This window comes from Erpetoichthys calabaricus, chromosome 3, assembly GCF_900747795.2.
Source record: "Erpetoichthys calabaricus chromosome 3, fErpCal1.3, whole genome shotgun sequence".
NCBI lineage: Eukaryota > Metazoa > Chordata > Cladistia > Polypteriformes > Polypteridae > Erpetoichthys > Erpetoichthys calabaricus.
The window spans coordinates 220,283,911-220,296,559 of NC_041396.2; positions in this window are offsets into that span (position 1 = coordinate 220,283,911).

Here is a 12,649-nt window from a genome sequence, read left to right on the forward strand (position 1 = left end):
GCATAGCAGCGTACTGTTCTTACTGGAACTACAATGTCCATACAGAAGTTGATGTAGTCAGTAGTGCAGTCAACAACTTCCTCAATGTTCTCACTATGTGATCCCTGTAGTATATCCCAGTCCGTAGTTCCAAAACATTCTTTCAGAGTATTCTCAGCCTCCACGGTCCACTTCCTGAATGATCGTGTGGTTACAGGTAGGACTCTCACTTTTGGTTTGTAGTGAGGCTGAAGCAGAACTAGGTTATGATCTGCTTTCCCAAGCGCAGGCAGCGGGGTGGCGCTGTATGCATCTTTAACGTTTGCATACAGTAAATCAATAGTCTTATTTCCCCGGGTGTTACAGTTCACATACTGGGAGAAGGCAGGTAATGTTTTGTCCAACGTCACATGGTTAAAGTCTCCAGTGATTAGCACAAGCACCTCAGGGTGCTGCGTTTGTAACTTAGCAACAGCAGAATGGATGATGTCACTCGCTGACTCCACGTGTGTCCGAGGAGGTATGTACACGATGACAACAATGACGTGTCCAAACTCTCTGGGCAAATAATAGGGACGTAAACTTACGGCCAACAGTTCGATGTCCCTGCAGCAAGTGGAGATTTTGACGTTAACATGTCCCGAGTTACACCACCGTTTATTAACATAGAGAGCGAGTCCTCCTCCTTTCTGCTTCCCACAGGTACTTGCATCTCTGTCCACTCTAACTGTGCTAAACCCGGGTAGCTCCACGTTAGCATCTGGGATGTTAGTTGTGAGCTACGTTTCACAAAAACACAACAAACTGCATTCTTTGTAGGTTCTGACATTTTTCACCAGCACAGCCAGTTCGTTGATCTTATTTGAGATTGAGTTCGCATTCCCTAGAATCACAGAAGGCACCGAAGGCTTAAAACGCCACTTTCTCGCAAGCCGCTTCATTTTTAGCTTAGTGCCCGCTCTGCTGCCACGATACCGCCTTCTTACCTCGTCAGGTAAATAGGGAACCACACCGGCACTGGCATTTGTTCTCAGCGCTCGAAGTTGAGTACTTGAATAGGCGAGTCTCGGCGTGTAAAAATCCATGCCCATGTTGTAAAAGTAAGTGTGTCCAGTGAACAAATCCACATAAAACAGTGATAGGAGTGATCAATAAATAAAAATAGAAAAATAAAAGTAGAAAAATACACATACACATACAGTCATACACGGAGCTGCTGAAAAGGCTGCCACTCTCGGCGGCGCAAAGGAGCTACATCTATATTACAAAAGACTGTGTGTTTTTATTTAGCCAATAAAAGGTGTCATTTTGCTTGACTTCTCACTACATTCATAATGGCTAACACAGTACAACACCCTAGTTCTACAAGTAAACATAATGAATATGCCAACAACATTTTTCCTTTCGAGGCTATTTCCTATTTTAATACATAAATAAAGTGTTTCAGAGATCTAACACACATTAATATACCTCTAATCAGAATATAAAAATTAAAATAAAGCAATAATGGCTGAAGAATGTGGAAAGAAAGTCTAAGGGAGCAATTAATAATAAGTTTTTAAATGGTAATATTTGAAAATACCTTGATGTGAATGAAAACACAAAGATTAACATTTGGGGCACCCTTGGGCTAACCTTGTACAATTGAAACAAAATAATAAACATGATGTTAAGATGTAACTTGAGGAACTTCTTCACAGATGTGAGTCTACATCTAGACTGAAGACAAGATGACGGTGGAGCCGGTTAAGAGGCATGCAAGGTGGAAGAGACAGGCTCTGAGGAACGGGAACATGGAAGTGATGTCAGGAGAAAGGAGGGGAGAGGCATTATGCAACAGTGCTAACCCTTGACTGATGTTGGCATTTCCATAAGACAAGCCCTAAAATTCACTCCCAAGCATACGTGTATAACAATGCCCAGCCGTAATAATATACTTCGGTATGTGTGAATATAGAGTATACAAGCTCTGGTCTAACTGTAAGAAAATGCGCATTCAGCTTGAATTCAACTTGTGCAAATATATCAGTACTCTTGGTAATGTTTAAAAAATGGTAATCATATTATTTAATTAATAAAGACAGTTGTTACTGTGCCACAAATATATGTACTTTAAGATGATGGAAGAACACAGAAGTAACAAACCCATACCTACTTGGTTAGCCATGGTGAGGAAAACTCATGTGTCTGGTAACAAAGATATCTGTCTGGAATGAAAGTACATTAACCTGTTTATGCTAATTGGTTGCAACATAGCAAGAACTCTAAAATCAGTGGAAATTTTCTAAAGGACAAATACTAGTATGAAAGAATAGATTGTCTTAGTAAGAGAAGGGTGGGTGTCTTTCAAAGCTCCCTCTTCCCTATTTGTATCATTCTAGTCTCTGTCCAGTGGTAGCAGAATAGTCCCCATCTTTTTTTATTTAACATATATTTGATGTTAATTAAGCGGTGATACACAGAAACATCAAACAAACAAAAATTTAAGGTAACTGCAGAATAATTCAAGAAAGAAAAAAGGTAACAAGTGACACGTCATACCAAAAGGAAAGGGCAACGGAAGAGTACCCATTGTAGAGAAAGATGCCAGGCACACCAAGGAAACATAACTGGTAAAGAAGATCAGGGTGAAGCCAATCAGATGATATTTATGGGGAATAGGATAATATAGGATAATATAGTGTCCCATAGAAGAGACTTCACTGGAACAAAAAGAAGTTGAGGAGTGATTTTTGTAGGATGGTTTGCATAATACTGTGATGAGGATGCAAACAGAATTTTTATTGGGAGAGAAAGAACAAAATGAAGGGTACAGTGGGTGAGGTGCTGAGTACTGATCACAGTTCTAGGATAATTAAAACAAGTCTATAAAGAGTGGAACATTATGAGTCCTGAGCTGTCAAACAGATTATTTTCATTATTCATTTTCAGACTTATAAATGTGCATCTTTTGTTTGTTTGTGGACCAATTTCAGTTTTTTTCACAAATGCTCCCATCTTGCTTTGTCCTGGTAAATGCTTCGATACTCACAGCACCCAGCGAGGGTATTATATGTAAATGGCAGTTTGCAGTCCTCAGCTAGGCCCTTCTGGGTTTCGGCTGTCTGTTTTGAGAGTGGTAAGTATTTTCAGCTTGATTTGTTTTGATTATTAATTTCTTTATAGCAAAGTATTATGTGTTGTGCTAAGATTTTTATGATTTCTAAATTGAATCTATCTTGCATTTCTGTGCTTACTTTAGCAATCGATCCTTGTCTTTTGTTTCTTTGCAGACTGGTTTCAGTTTTGGTCTTTTTCTCAAGTGCTGTCCTCTTTTTTGTTGCTAATTGCTTCAATGCTAACAGCTGTGTACAATCAACTGCTTTATGCATAAGAGCGCTTCAGGGCTGTCATGATGTGTCACCCCTCACATGCAGCCCACCTCATGTGAAGATCGACTTTTGTAAACACAGCAAGTGTATGTAAGCGAGGCCACTGAGCAAGGACACCGATCAAGGCTGTGGATACTCTTCTACGAAGAGGTACACTTTTTCTCTTGTTCGTCTGTAGGTGTTTTCAGTGCATTCCTGTAATTAACGCTATGCATCTCTCTCGTACCACTTAGAAGAGAAGGCATTAGACAGGAAATCTTTAACCAGCCACACCTTCAGAGACTCCCTTCTCCTTTGGCCTGTGGAATTGTCAGTCTATAGTGAACAAAATGGATTTCATTCCAGAGTTTGTCGCCCAAAGTGGACTGTAGGTTGTGGCACTGACTGAGATGTGGATCTGCTCATGGAGTATGGAAACACCGATAGCCATTTCTTTTGGATTCCACATCTCTCATACCTATCAGTTTACTGAAAGAGATGGAGGGACAGATACACCAGTCTCCAAGGACTGGAGATTCACACCATCAGATAATGTATGCAAGTGCAACCCTTTCAGTAATCACTGTCTCTTAACCTATTAACATTAACGCTGTTATTCTTTATCTCCCTCCAGGTCCACTAAATAAGTTTCTTGGTGAGCTGGATGTGCTGCTCTTCTCCATTCCAGATTATGGCAGTCCACTTCTAATCCTTGGGGACCTGAATATCCTCCTGGAATAGTCCTTCTACAGACTTCCATTTGCTTCTATGCTCTCTTAACCTTAAACAGATCCACACTCCTCTCACTTACAAAGTGGGTAAACCTCTGGATCTTGTTCTCTCATGGAACTGCTCACCTACAAACACAACAGTCACTCCACTACCTACATCTGACCACTTCTTCATTCAGTGCTCTCTGCTCCTTCATACTTTTTCCACCACCATTCCTCCCACACAGTCCTTATACCTTTACCTTCACTCCCTCTTTCCCACCTATTTCTCTTCCCTAGTCTCTATTCTCCCTCCTCCTAACCACTTCTCCTCTCTTGACACCAATGCTTCCACTGACATTCTATGCTCAACTCTGTCCTCCTGATTTGATGCTGTGTGTCCTCTCTTCTCTTGGCCTGTATGCAAAAGCCCCCATTGACCATGGTGATGTGATGGTCTACATAGTCCAAGGACAGAGGTTAGGACAAGTGAAAAGAAATGGAGAAAGCCAAAAACCCAAGCTGACTTGGATAAGTATCATCTCTTCTTTCTTCTTTCTCTTCTGCTACCACCAGCGCTAAGGTAAGTTTCTTTCAAAACACAATTAGCAACACGCTTGATAGTCGTAGCTTGTTGTCTGCCTTCACCCCTCTCTTCAACCCTCCACCACAATTATCCTTCAATCTTCTTGACTGTTAATGACTTTGCAACCTTTTCTATGAAAAGGTGGCTGCCATCAGCAGTCAATTCACATCACCCACTCTGGGATGACTGCTGACTACTGAACACATCACAACATTCTCCTTTGCCTTTTCTCCCTCTACCACTAGTCATCTTACTATCTGTCCACTTGACCCCACTTCTAAACCACACTTCTGCTTGCCTCTCTTGACATTCCTTATTTTCTTTTACCATTATCTGTAAAACAATTTTAATATCTATGCTCACTCTATAATTAATGTGCAAGCACCATCTAATTAGTTTTTCACCACTTTATGTAGAAAGATGATTCTAGAAAACAAAGAAGCAAATTGATAATATTCATAAATAATAATAATAAGCAAAATACAAGTGAACACTGGCAACCATACAACCTGATAAATGCTGATGTGTAGTTTCAGGCAGCACACAGACTTGTTAGTTACTTAAAATGTCTCTAGTTAAGGCATTGTTTTTGGTCAGCTGTCTTCAGAACAGGCCGCATGCCTGTCTCAATATGGCTGCCAAGATGTGCTCTTCATTATGTTGTCTTTTTCAGTTCATAGTGTGCGAGATGCTCTTTCATCAGATATTTGTGAGAGAGAGAGAGAGAGGTAAAGCAAGCAAATTTATAGATTCTTTGTCCACACCCTACAGCCAAAAGGGCGTCATGGTACTTAAAGGCTTCTGATACAAGCCAATTCCAAACAGCCATACTTCAGACCAATGGAGCACAAAATACATTCACACCTGCCCCCACAACCATGTGTTGAGCTGAAGCTTGCCAGCTAGGCAGTCTGGCTTTCCTGTGGGGGTTCATTGAGAGAGTCCTACAGAGAAACATTTGCCAAACTGGTTTGAGGAACTTTTCCCAACCATGTTGTAAAATTACAAAGACTCAATCCTGAAAGGGGGGAAGGGGTTCTTAGCCATCAAACCATTGCTGTTCTTTTCAATTATATACATTAGTGTTATAAGTTACAAATAAAGACATACAAAATATTTATTAACTTATATGCAAAATTTCACACCACAACAGCTTCAAATTGAAGTCAATTGAAAGTAAACAATAAATTAACTTAATGAATAATGAAATAATAATTTTTATTTATATAGCACCTTTCCCAAATTCAAGGCACTTTAATTGCAATGCTTCTTTTGGCACCTTTGTAACGTCAAGGCTTGTAGCCCTGGAAACCTTTAGTTTTATATTAGACAGATGAAGTCATGTCAAGAATTAAGTCATGTTAAGGAAAGCAAATCTTTATGGGATCGTGTATCGCTATATATATAAAATCCAACGTTTGTCTGTCTCTCTGTCTGTCTGTCTGGCTGTCCACTTTTGACGAGAGAACTCCGACAGACACGCAGTGGACCGAGGGGAGGGGGTCAGGGCATTCCTCACTCACGCGCCAGCCACGGGGTGTACCTTACCTCCGCTTAGCTAGCGAATGAGAGAACTACTTAACGGATTTAGATCTGTTTTTTTCTATAATTTGCTTGAACATTCCAGTTGATTTTGCAACTTCTCTCATTGTGCTAAGAATCATAGTTCGCAGAGTTCACAGATGCTATGGGGAGGGGAAGTATGATGTCAGGCCCTCCTCACTGTCCTGTTTCAACACTAGGCAGGTGGAGCCGCGGGGGATGGCTAATTCTTTAATAAAGGCTTGTTTCATCATTTGCAAAATCACTCAATCAATCAGATTCTCAATCAGAATGTTCCAGTAACTGGTTCCATATTTCGCAGGACTATCGGCAAAGTAAAATCTTATGATCTCCCAAATTAATTAGGGGAAATAAGCTTTTATTTATTTTTAACACATCATATTATCAAAAGACTGATGTTTAATCAGTCAATCACAATTTCTATCATGACTGCCATGGGGTCTGATGCCTTTTTCCAACAAAGCTATTCATTGATAAACTCGAATTTGACTTTCTCTTTTTGCCTACACAATAGTGAGAAAACCCAAGAGCTTCTAAAAACCTGCCTATCTAATTTACATCCATACACAAGCTAACATTCGACTGTAACAAGCAGTTGTTGATATTTACTAAAATAAAACACAAAATTATCAATAAATATTTTAAAAGATCACAGAGAATGCATATATTTTAAAGTAAGCCTCACCTTTTATGGCTTCTCTGTTCTCAGGGAAGGGAAGATGCTCATTAAAAAATGGGGTAGAAGCTGGAATTGGCTCATGTTCCATAAGGCTACACTCTCAGTAATATCATTTATATCATAAATAAACACAAACACACAACAAGATACCTTGCAGCAGGCTAGCTGCTCTCATTTAACACTCCTAGGATGGAATAATCTTCATTTTCTCAGAGTTATCTGAAAATAGCTTTACAGATAGTGCAACCTTACCTCGAAGAGAGCTCATTATGGTGTTACATTAACAAAAATGAGTAATAAATAGGAAAGAAAAACATAGGCTCTTCAACCAGCTATGCTAGCTATAGAGTTTTATAACAGAAAAAGGAAAATGTAACCAGTTCAAGGTCTGTCCATAAAAACTTGCTTGATCAACAAAGGAACTTTATGTTACTGATCTTTGTCTTCGAGACTCTTGCCATAATCAGGATTAACTGACCCTCTGCACTATGGCTACACTGAAGCATACACAGGGTGACAACTGCTTGCTGCTCTCAGACTCTCTTTCCTTTTTAGGTTGTAAGGGACTCTGTATGTTTATGCTAAAATGATTGACAGCTCCACTCTAGCTCCAATTAGCACCCTATAATTTATTAGCCTCTGCTTTCAGATTATGCGTTAACTTCACAAATATTCCAGACACGGAAACAGCAGCTATCAAATGTCCTGTCGCTGAAACTGTACTTCAGACCATGGAGAAGAGAGAGAGGCAGAGAGAGGCAGAGAGAGAGAGAAAGTGCTGCTGGCGGCTTCACTTACTGATTTTCAGTTACATGAGAGTGGGTTGTTTTGAACCGTATACCATTTCAAATTTATTTGTTTTACGTTTGATGCTAAAATGTGAACTCATAACAAATATAACAGTTAATTTAAAATCTGTTATTGGGATTTATACCTAGAAATCATAAGAAAGGGCTTTAGAAGAACTGCGAGCTAAATTTTAGAGGAAGATGTTATAATACACATTCTGTTCTTCTATTATCAGACTGCTTAGCTCAGTATGGAGGTCATGTGCCTGACAGCATCAGGTACAAGGCACAGTCCTGGCTGTGGTTACAGTTCATCACAAATTAGTATATATCCCAGTTTCTTCAATTTCAAGGTAAATATTCTGCCACCTGAAAGATGTTTCTAAAATGTACAGAGCTTTGCAAGGTGCAGAAATGTATCTGTAAAGTTGGTGCCTTATTTTTTAATTAAAAAAAAGCTGCGTTGCTCTTTAATATCATTCAGAGTCAGTAAAAAAAAAGTAATAATCAACAATATTTTAAAACTGAGAATAATTTAAACAGGACTAGAGACCAGCTTCAGCAGTGATGCTTTTTTGTTTGCTCCAAACACATTGTTAATCCTGGAATGGTGCCACCACGTGCAGCTTCTTACTAGTGTCGAAACTGTAAACTGGTGGCAAACAAGATGTGTGCCCTATTTATAGCGTGAACTAAAAAGTGCATACCTATTTTATGCCAATTACAAGCAGACAGAACACATAAGGCAAGGGATCTAAATTAGTCGAAAAGCTTGTGTCCATGCAAGGGAAGAATAGTTGGAACACGGAGCACCCCTTTTCATACCCATCCTGTTGCCTCTATTTAAATATGATGTGGTCTTTCCAGGCTGCTCAGTACTATACAATGGCTGTATAGTGTGACACACATACCAGTGTGTATAGAAAAGAATCACCCCCTTCAAAATATTCACATTTTGTTGCTTTGCAACCTGAAATGCAGACACACACACAAAATATTTCTCCAGCTGCATTTATTCAATGCAGCTTATAACAGCCAAATGAAAGATATAATAGCAACAGTACAGAAAAAAATATATAAATAAGCCAGAATCACTGAGATGGTTAAAGGATCACCCTCATCATCTCAGTACTTTGTGGAATCACTTTTTGCTTTGATTACAGCCATGAGTCTGTTGGGATACTTCTCTACCAATTGTACACCTCTAGATTTGCCCACTCTTCTTTATAGAAATATTCAAGCTCAGTCAAATTGGTTGATGACCATTGGTGTACTGAAATCTTCCAGTCATTCTACAGATTTTCAATAGGGTTAAAGTCTGGGCTCTTACTAGGCCACACAAGGACATTCACCTTTATCTCTTTTAGCCACTGTGTGGTCAACTTTGCTGTGTGCTCCAGGACATTGTAATGTTGGAAGGTGAACCTTCTTCCCATTGACTGCTTTCTGGCAGAGAGCAGCAGGTTTTCCTCAAGAATTTGACAGTATTTTGTCCCATCCATTTTTCCTTCTGTCTTGACAAGTGCTCCAGTCCCTGCGGCAGAAAAAAAAAACCACAACAGGATGCTACGACCTCCATGCTTTACTGTAAGTATGGTGTTCTTTGCATGATAGGCTGCATTGGCTTTTTTGCCAGCTATACCATTTAGTGTTGAGGGCAAATAGTTCAATTTTGGTTTCATCTGACAATAACACCTTTTTCCATTTGGCCTCAGAGTCTTCAAGATGCGTTTTGGCAAAACTTAAAGACTTAATGTGGCCTTTATTGAGGAGTGACTTTTATCTTGCAACCCTCCTATACAAGCCACGTTTGTGGAGCATTTGTGCACCATATGCACACCATGACGACTCTTTGTCAAAAATTCCTGTGACTGTTTCAAAGGTGCTGTAGGCCTCTTGGTAGCCTCTCTGACCAGTTTCCTCCACACTCTATCATCCGGTTAGGAGGGACAGCATTACCCGGGAAGTGTCCTGCTAGTACCAAACACTTTCCACTTCTTAATTATGGACTTTATTGTGTATCTAGGGATTGATAAAGCCTTTGATTTTTTTTGTATCCATCTCCTGACTTGTGCCTGTCCACAACTTTATCCCAGAGATCTTTTGACAGTGCCCTGCCACCTACAGTTGATTGTTTGCTTTCAGTTGCACTTCCAAGCACTGGAATGCTCTAGAAATAGCTGTTTTTATGCTGAACTTATCAGAATGATCACAATTGATCATAGGTGGAAGCCAATTAGCTTGGCGTGCAATGGAGAAGGTGACTAGGTACACCTTATTAAGATTACAAGGAATTTTTAGAAGGTGATCCTTTAACCATCTCAGTGAGTCTTGTTATTATTTTTTCTTTTTTCTGAAATGTTGCTATTATATCTTTCTCTTGGCTGTTATATGTAAGTTGCATTAAGTAAATACAGCTGGAGAAATATTTTTTGTGTTTGTCTCCATTTCAGACTACTAAACAACAAAATGTGACTATTTTAATGGAGGGGGGGGGGGGCTTTTCTGTACACATTGTATATATTACAGTGCTTTAATGCACGGGTGTTGAACTCCGGTCCTGGAGGGCCACAGTGGTTGCAAGTTTTCATTCTAACCATCTTCTTCATTACTGACCAGTTTTTGCTGCCATCCATCCATCCATCCATTTTCCAACCCGCTGAATCCGAACACAGGGTCACGGGGGTCTGCTGGAGCCAATCCCAGCCAACACAGGGCACAAGGCAGGAACCAATCCCGGGCAGGGTGCCAACCCACCGCAGAACACACACACACACACCCACACACCAAGCGCCAATTTAGAATCGCCAATCCACCTAACCTGCATGTCTTTGGACTGTGGGAGGAAACCGGTGCACCAGGAGGAAACCCACGCAGACACGGGGAGAACATGCAAACTCCACGCAGGGAGGACCTGGGAAGCGAACTCGGGTCCTCAGGTCTCCCAACTGCGAGGCAGCAGCGCTACCCACTGCACCACCGTGCCGCCCAGTTTTTGCTGCCAATTACGGTAACTTCTTTTGCCTTAATTTTAATTAACTTGACTCAAGCCCCTTAGTTGTCTCTTTTTCCTTAATTAGCAGCCAAACAATAATGAGACACAAAATAAGCCACCACATGACCAGCTCACCTGTGCCCATCACATAATATCTGAAAATAAAGAAAGGTGAAGGTCTCAATAAGGTTGATCTCTCACCAAAACATTTTGACGATGTTCTTAGAAAAAACAGAAAAATCAACAGTTTTGAAAATATCTGCTGTGGCAAAATGAGAGCAACAGCAAGCCATCGAATTAAATAACGGGTTTAATTAACAGCAAGAATCAGCTTCTCATTAAGAGATTAGTTGGACTGAAACAGTGTTAGAGTTTGAAATCCCAGTTTAGCTGGTCATCTGTTGGCTCATTTTGCATCTCATTTCTGTTTGGCTCTCATTTAATGAAGAAAGAAATAAATTCAGAGGACTGAATCGTAAAAACAAGGCTAATAAAATGAAGGGAAAAGAAGTTAATTAGCAGTGAAAACTGGTTACCGATTAGGAAAAGGGTTAGAATGAAAACCTGCAGCCACTGCAGCCCTCCAGGCCTGGAGTTTGAAGTCCTGCTTTAATGGCACTGTTGTTACAAGTAAGGTGGGAAACTAGCTGCCTGGACTACAGGACATTTTACTTATTTCATCCATATCAGTCATTTTATCCATCACGTGAAGTGGTTTAGCACACTAGGAGCAGGATATGATCCTAGACAGTCAGATGCTATAAGCATAAAAATTTTGGAAGGCAAAATGTTGGAATAGATGATGAAGACCCCCAAAAAAATCTCAGTAAAGAAATAAACTTTGCATAACAATGTAGGAAACAGGGGTCACTTGGTGGTGGTAACTCATTCATTTAATGGTTCCATGGAAGTCCAAAATCAAAGAAGGTGAGAAAGAGTGGTGCCTAGGGAGGAATCATACAATAATCCCAAGAAAGACAGGTGGCCCTTTCTAAGAGAAAAAAGATGTTATGGAAGGGTGACAAGAGGTCACAAGACCCTTCGACTGACAGGTGGCGACATAGTGTTACTAGCTGGCAGGGTTGCTCATTTATGTGAGAAGTCAGGGAACACTGGCAGAATGATCTCCCATTGACCTCTAATGAACAGCATACAGACCCCAGAATAAAGCACTGGAACCAAGTAATGAGACATTGGGACATATTAGCTGTAAGCCAACCAAAGTGAATAACATTCCCTGATTTGTAAAAAAAAAAAAAAAATGTGCTGCCTTGGAGGCGTAAGAAGGAAAAGTATAGATAAAATGTGAATAGTCCATACTTGAGGGCTTGGGAGCTTTTTCGGTCAAGAGAAAACATGAGTTGCTTTTTAATGTTTAATCAACTAGTGTTGAACATTTACATTCCTTTAGGTATACTGTAATTTAAGAATGTGCATCATTTGAGACAACTGTTAAAAATCTACATACCCATATTGATGAAATTGCAGTGATTACTTTAGAATAAGGTGGTGGTGACCACTTGGAATTTCAGAAAGAAAAGGTAAGGCGATTATTTTAAAAGAGAAAGCAGATCTTAGGTCCTTTCCACACTACTACATTTTCATTTAAAAATACAGACATTTGCCTCCATTTTCACCTTTCATCAACAATTGTCATCCAAGGAAAATTAATACTTTCAAAAACACTCTCCAGAGTTAGAAACGTTTGAAAATGTCATTGTGGACAGACAATAAACAAAGATTTTTTTGAAAGACAATCTCCATTGTGCTCTGTTTGGTTTGTATTTATTATGTGGCTCTTCTTTGATTGGATCCTGCTCATCTAAACACCTTATTCCCTGACTGGTCAACCTTCATAGAACAAAAACATATTTCAACATAGCAGGCACAACAAAGTTGCTTTCCATGGTGCTTATTGTGTTTATTGCCTGTATGCATCTTAATTCCATTTAGAAATTGTGATCAAGCAACTACTAACGATAGAGCTGACAATCATATA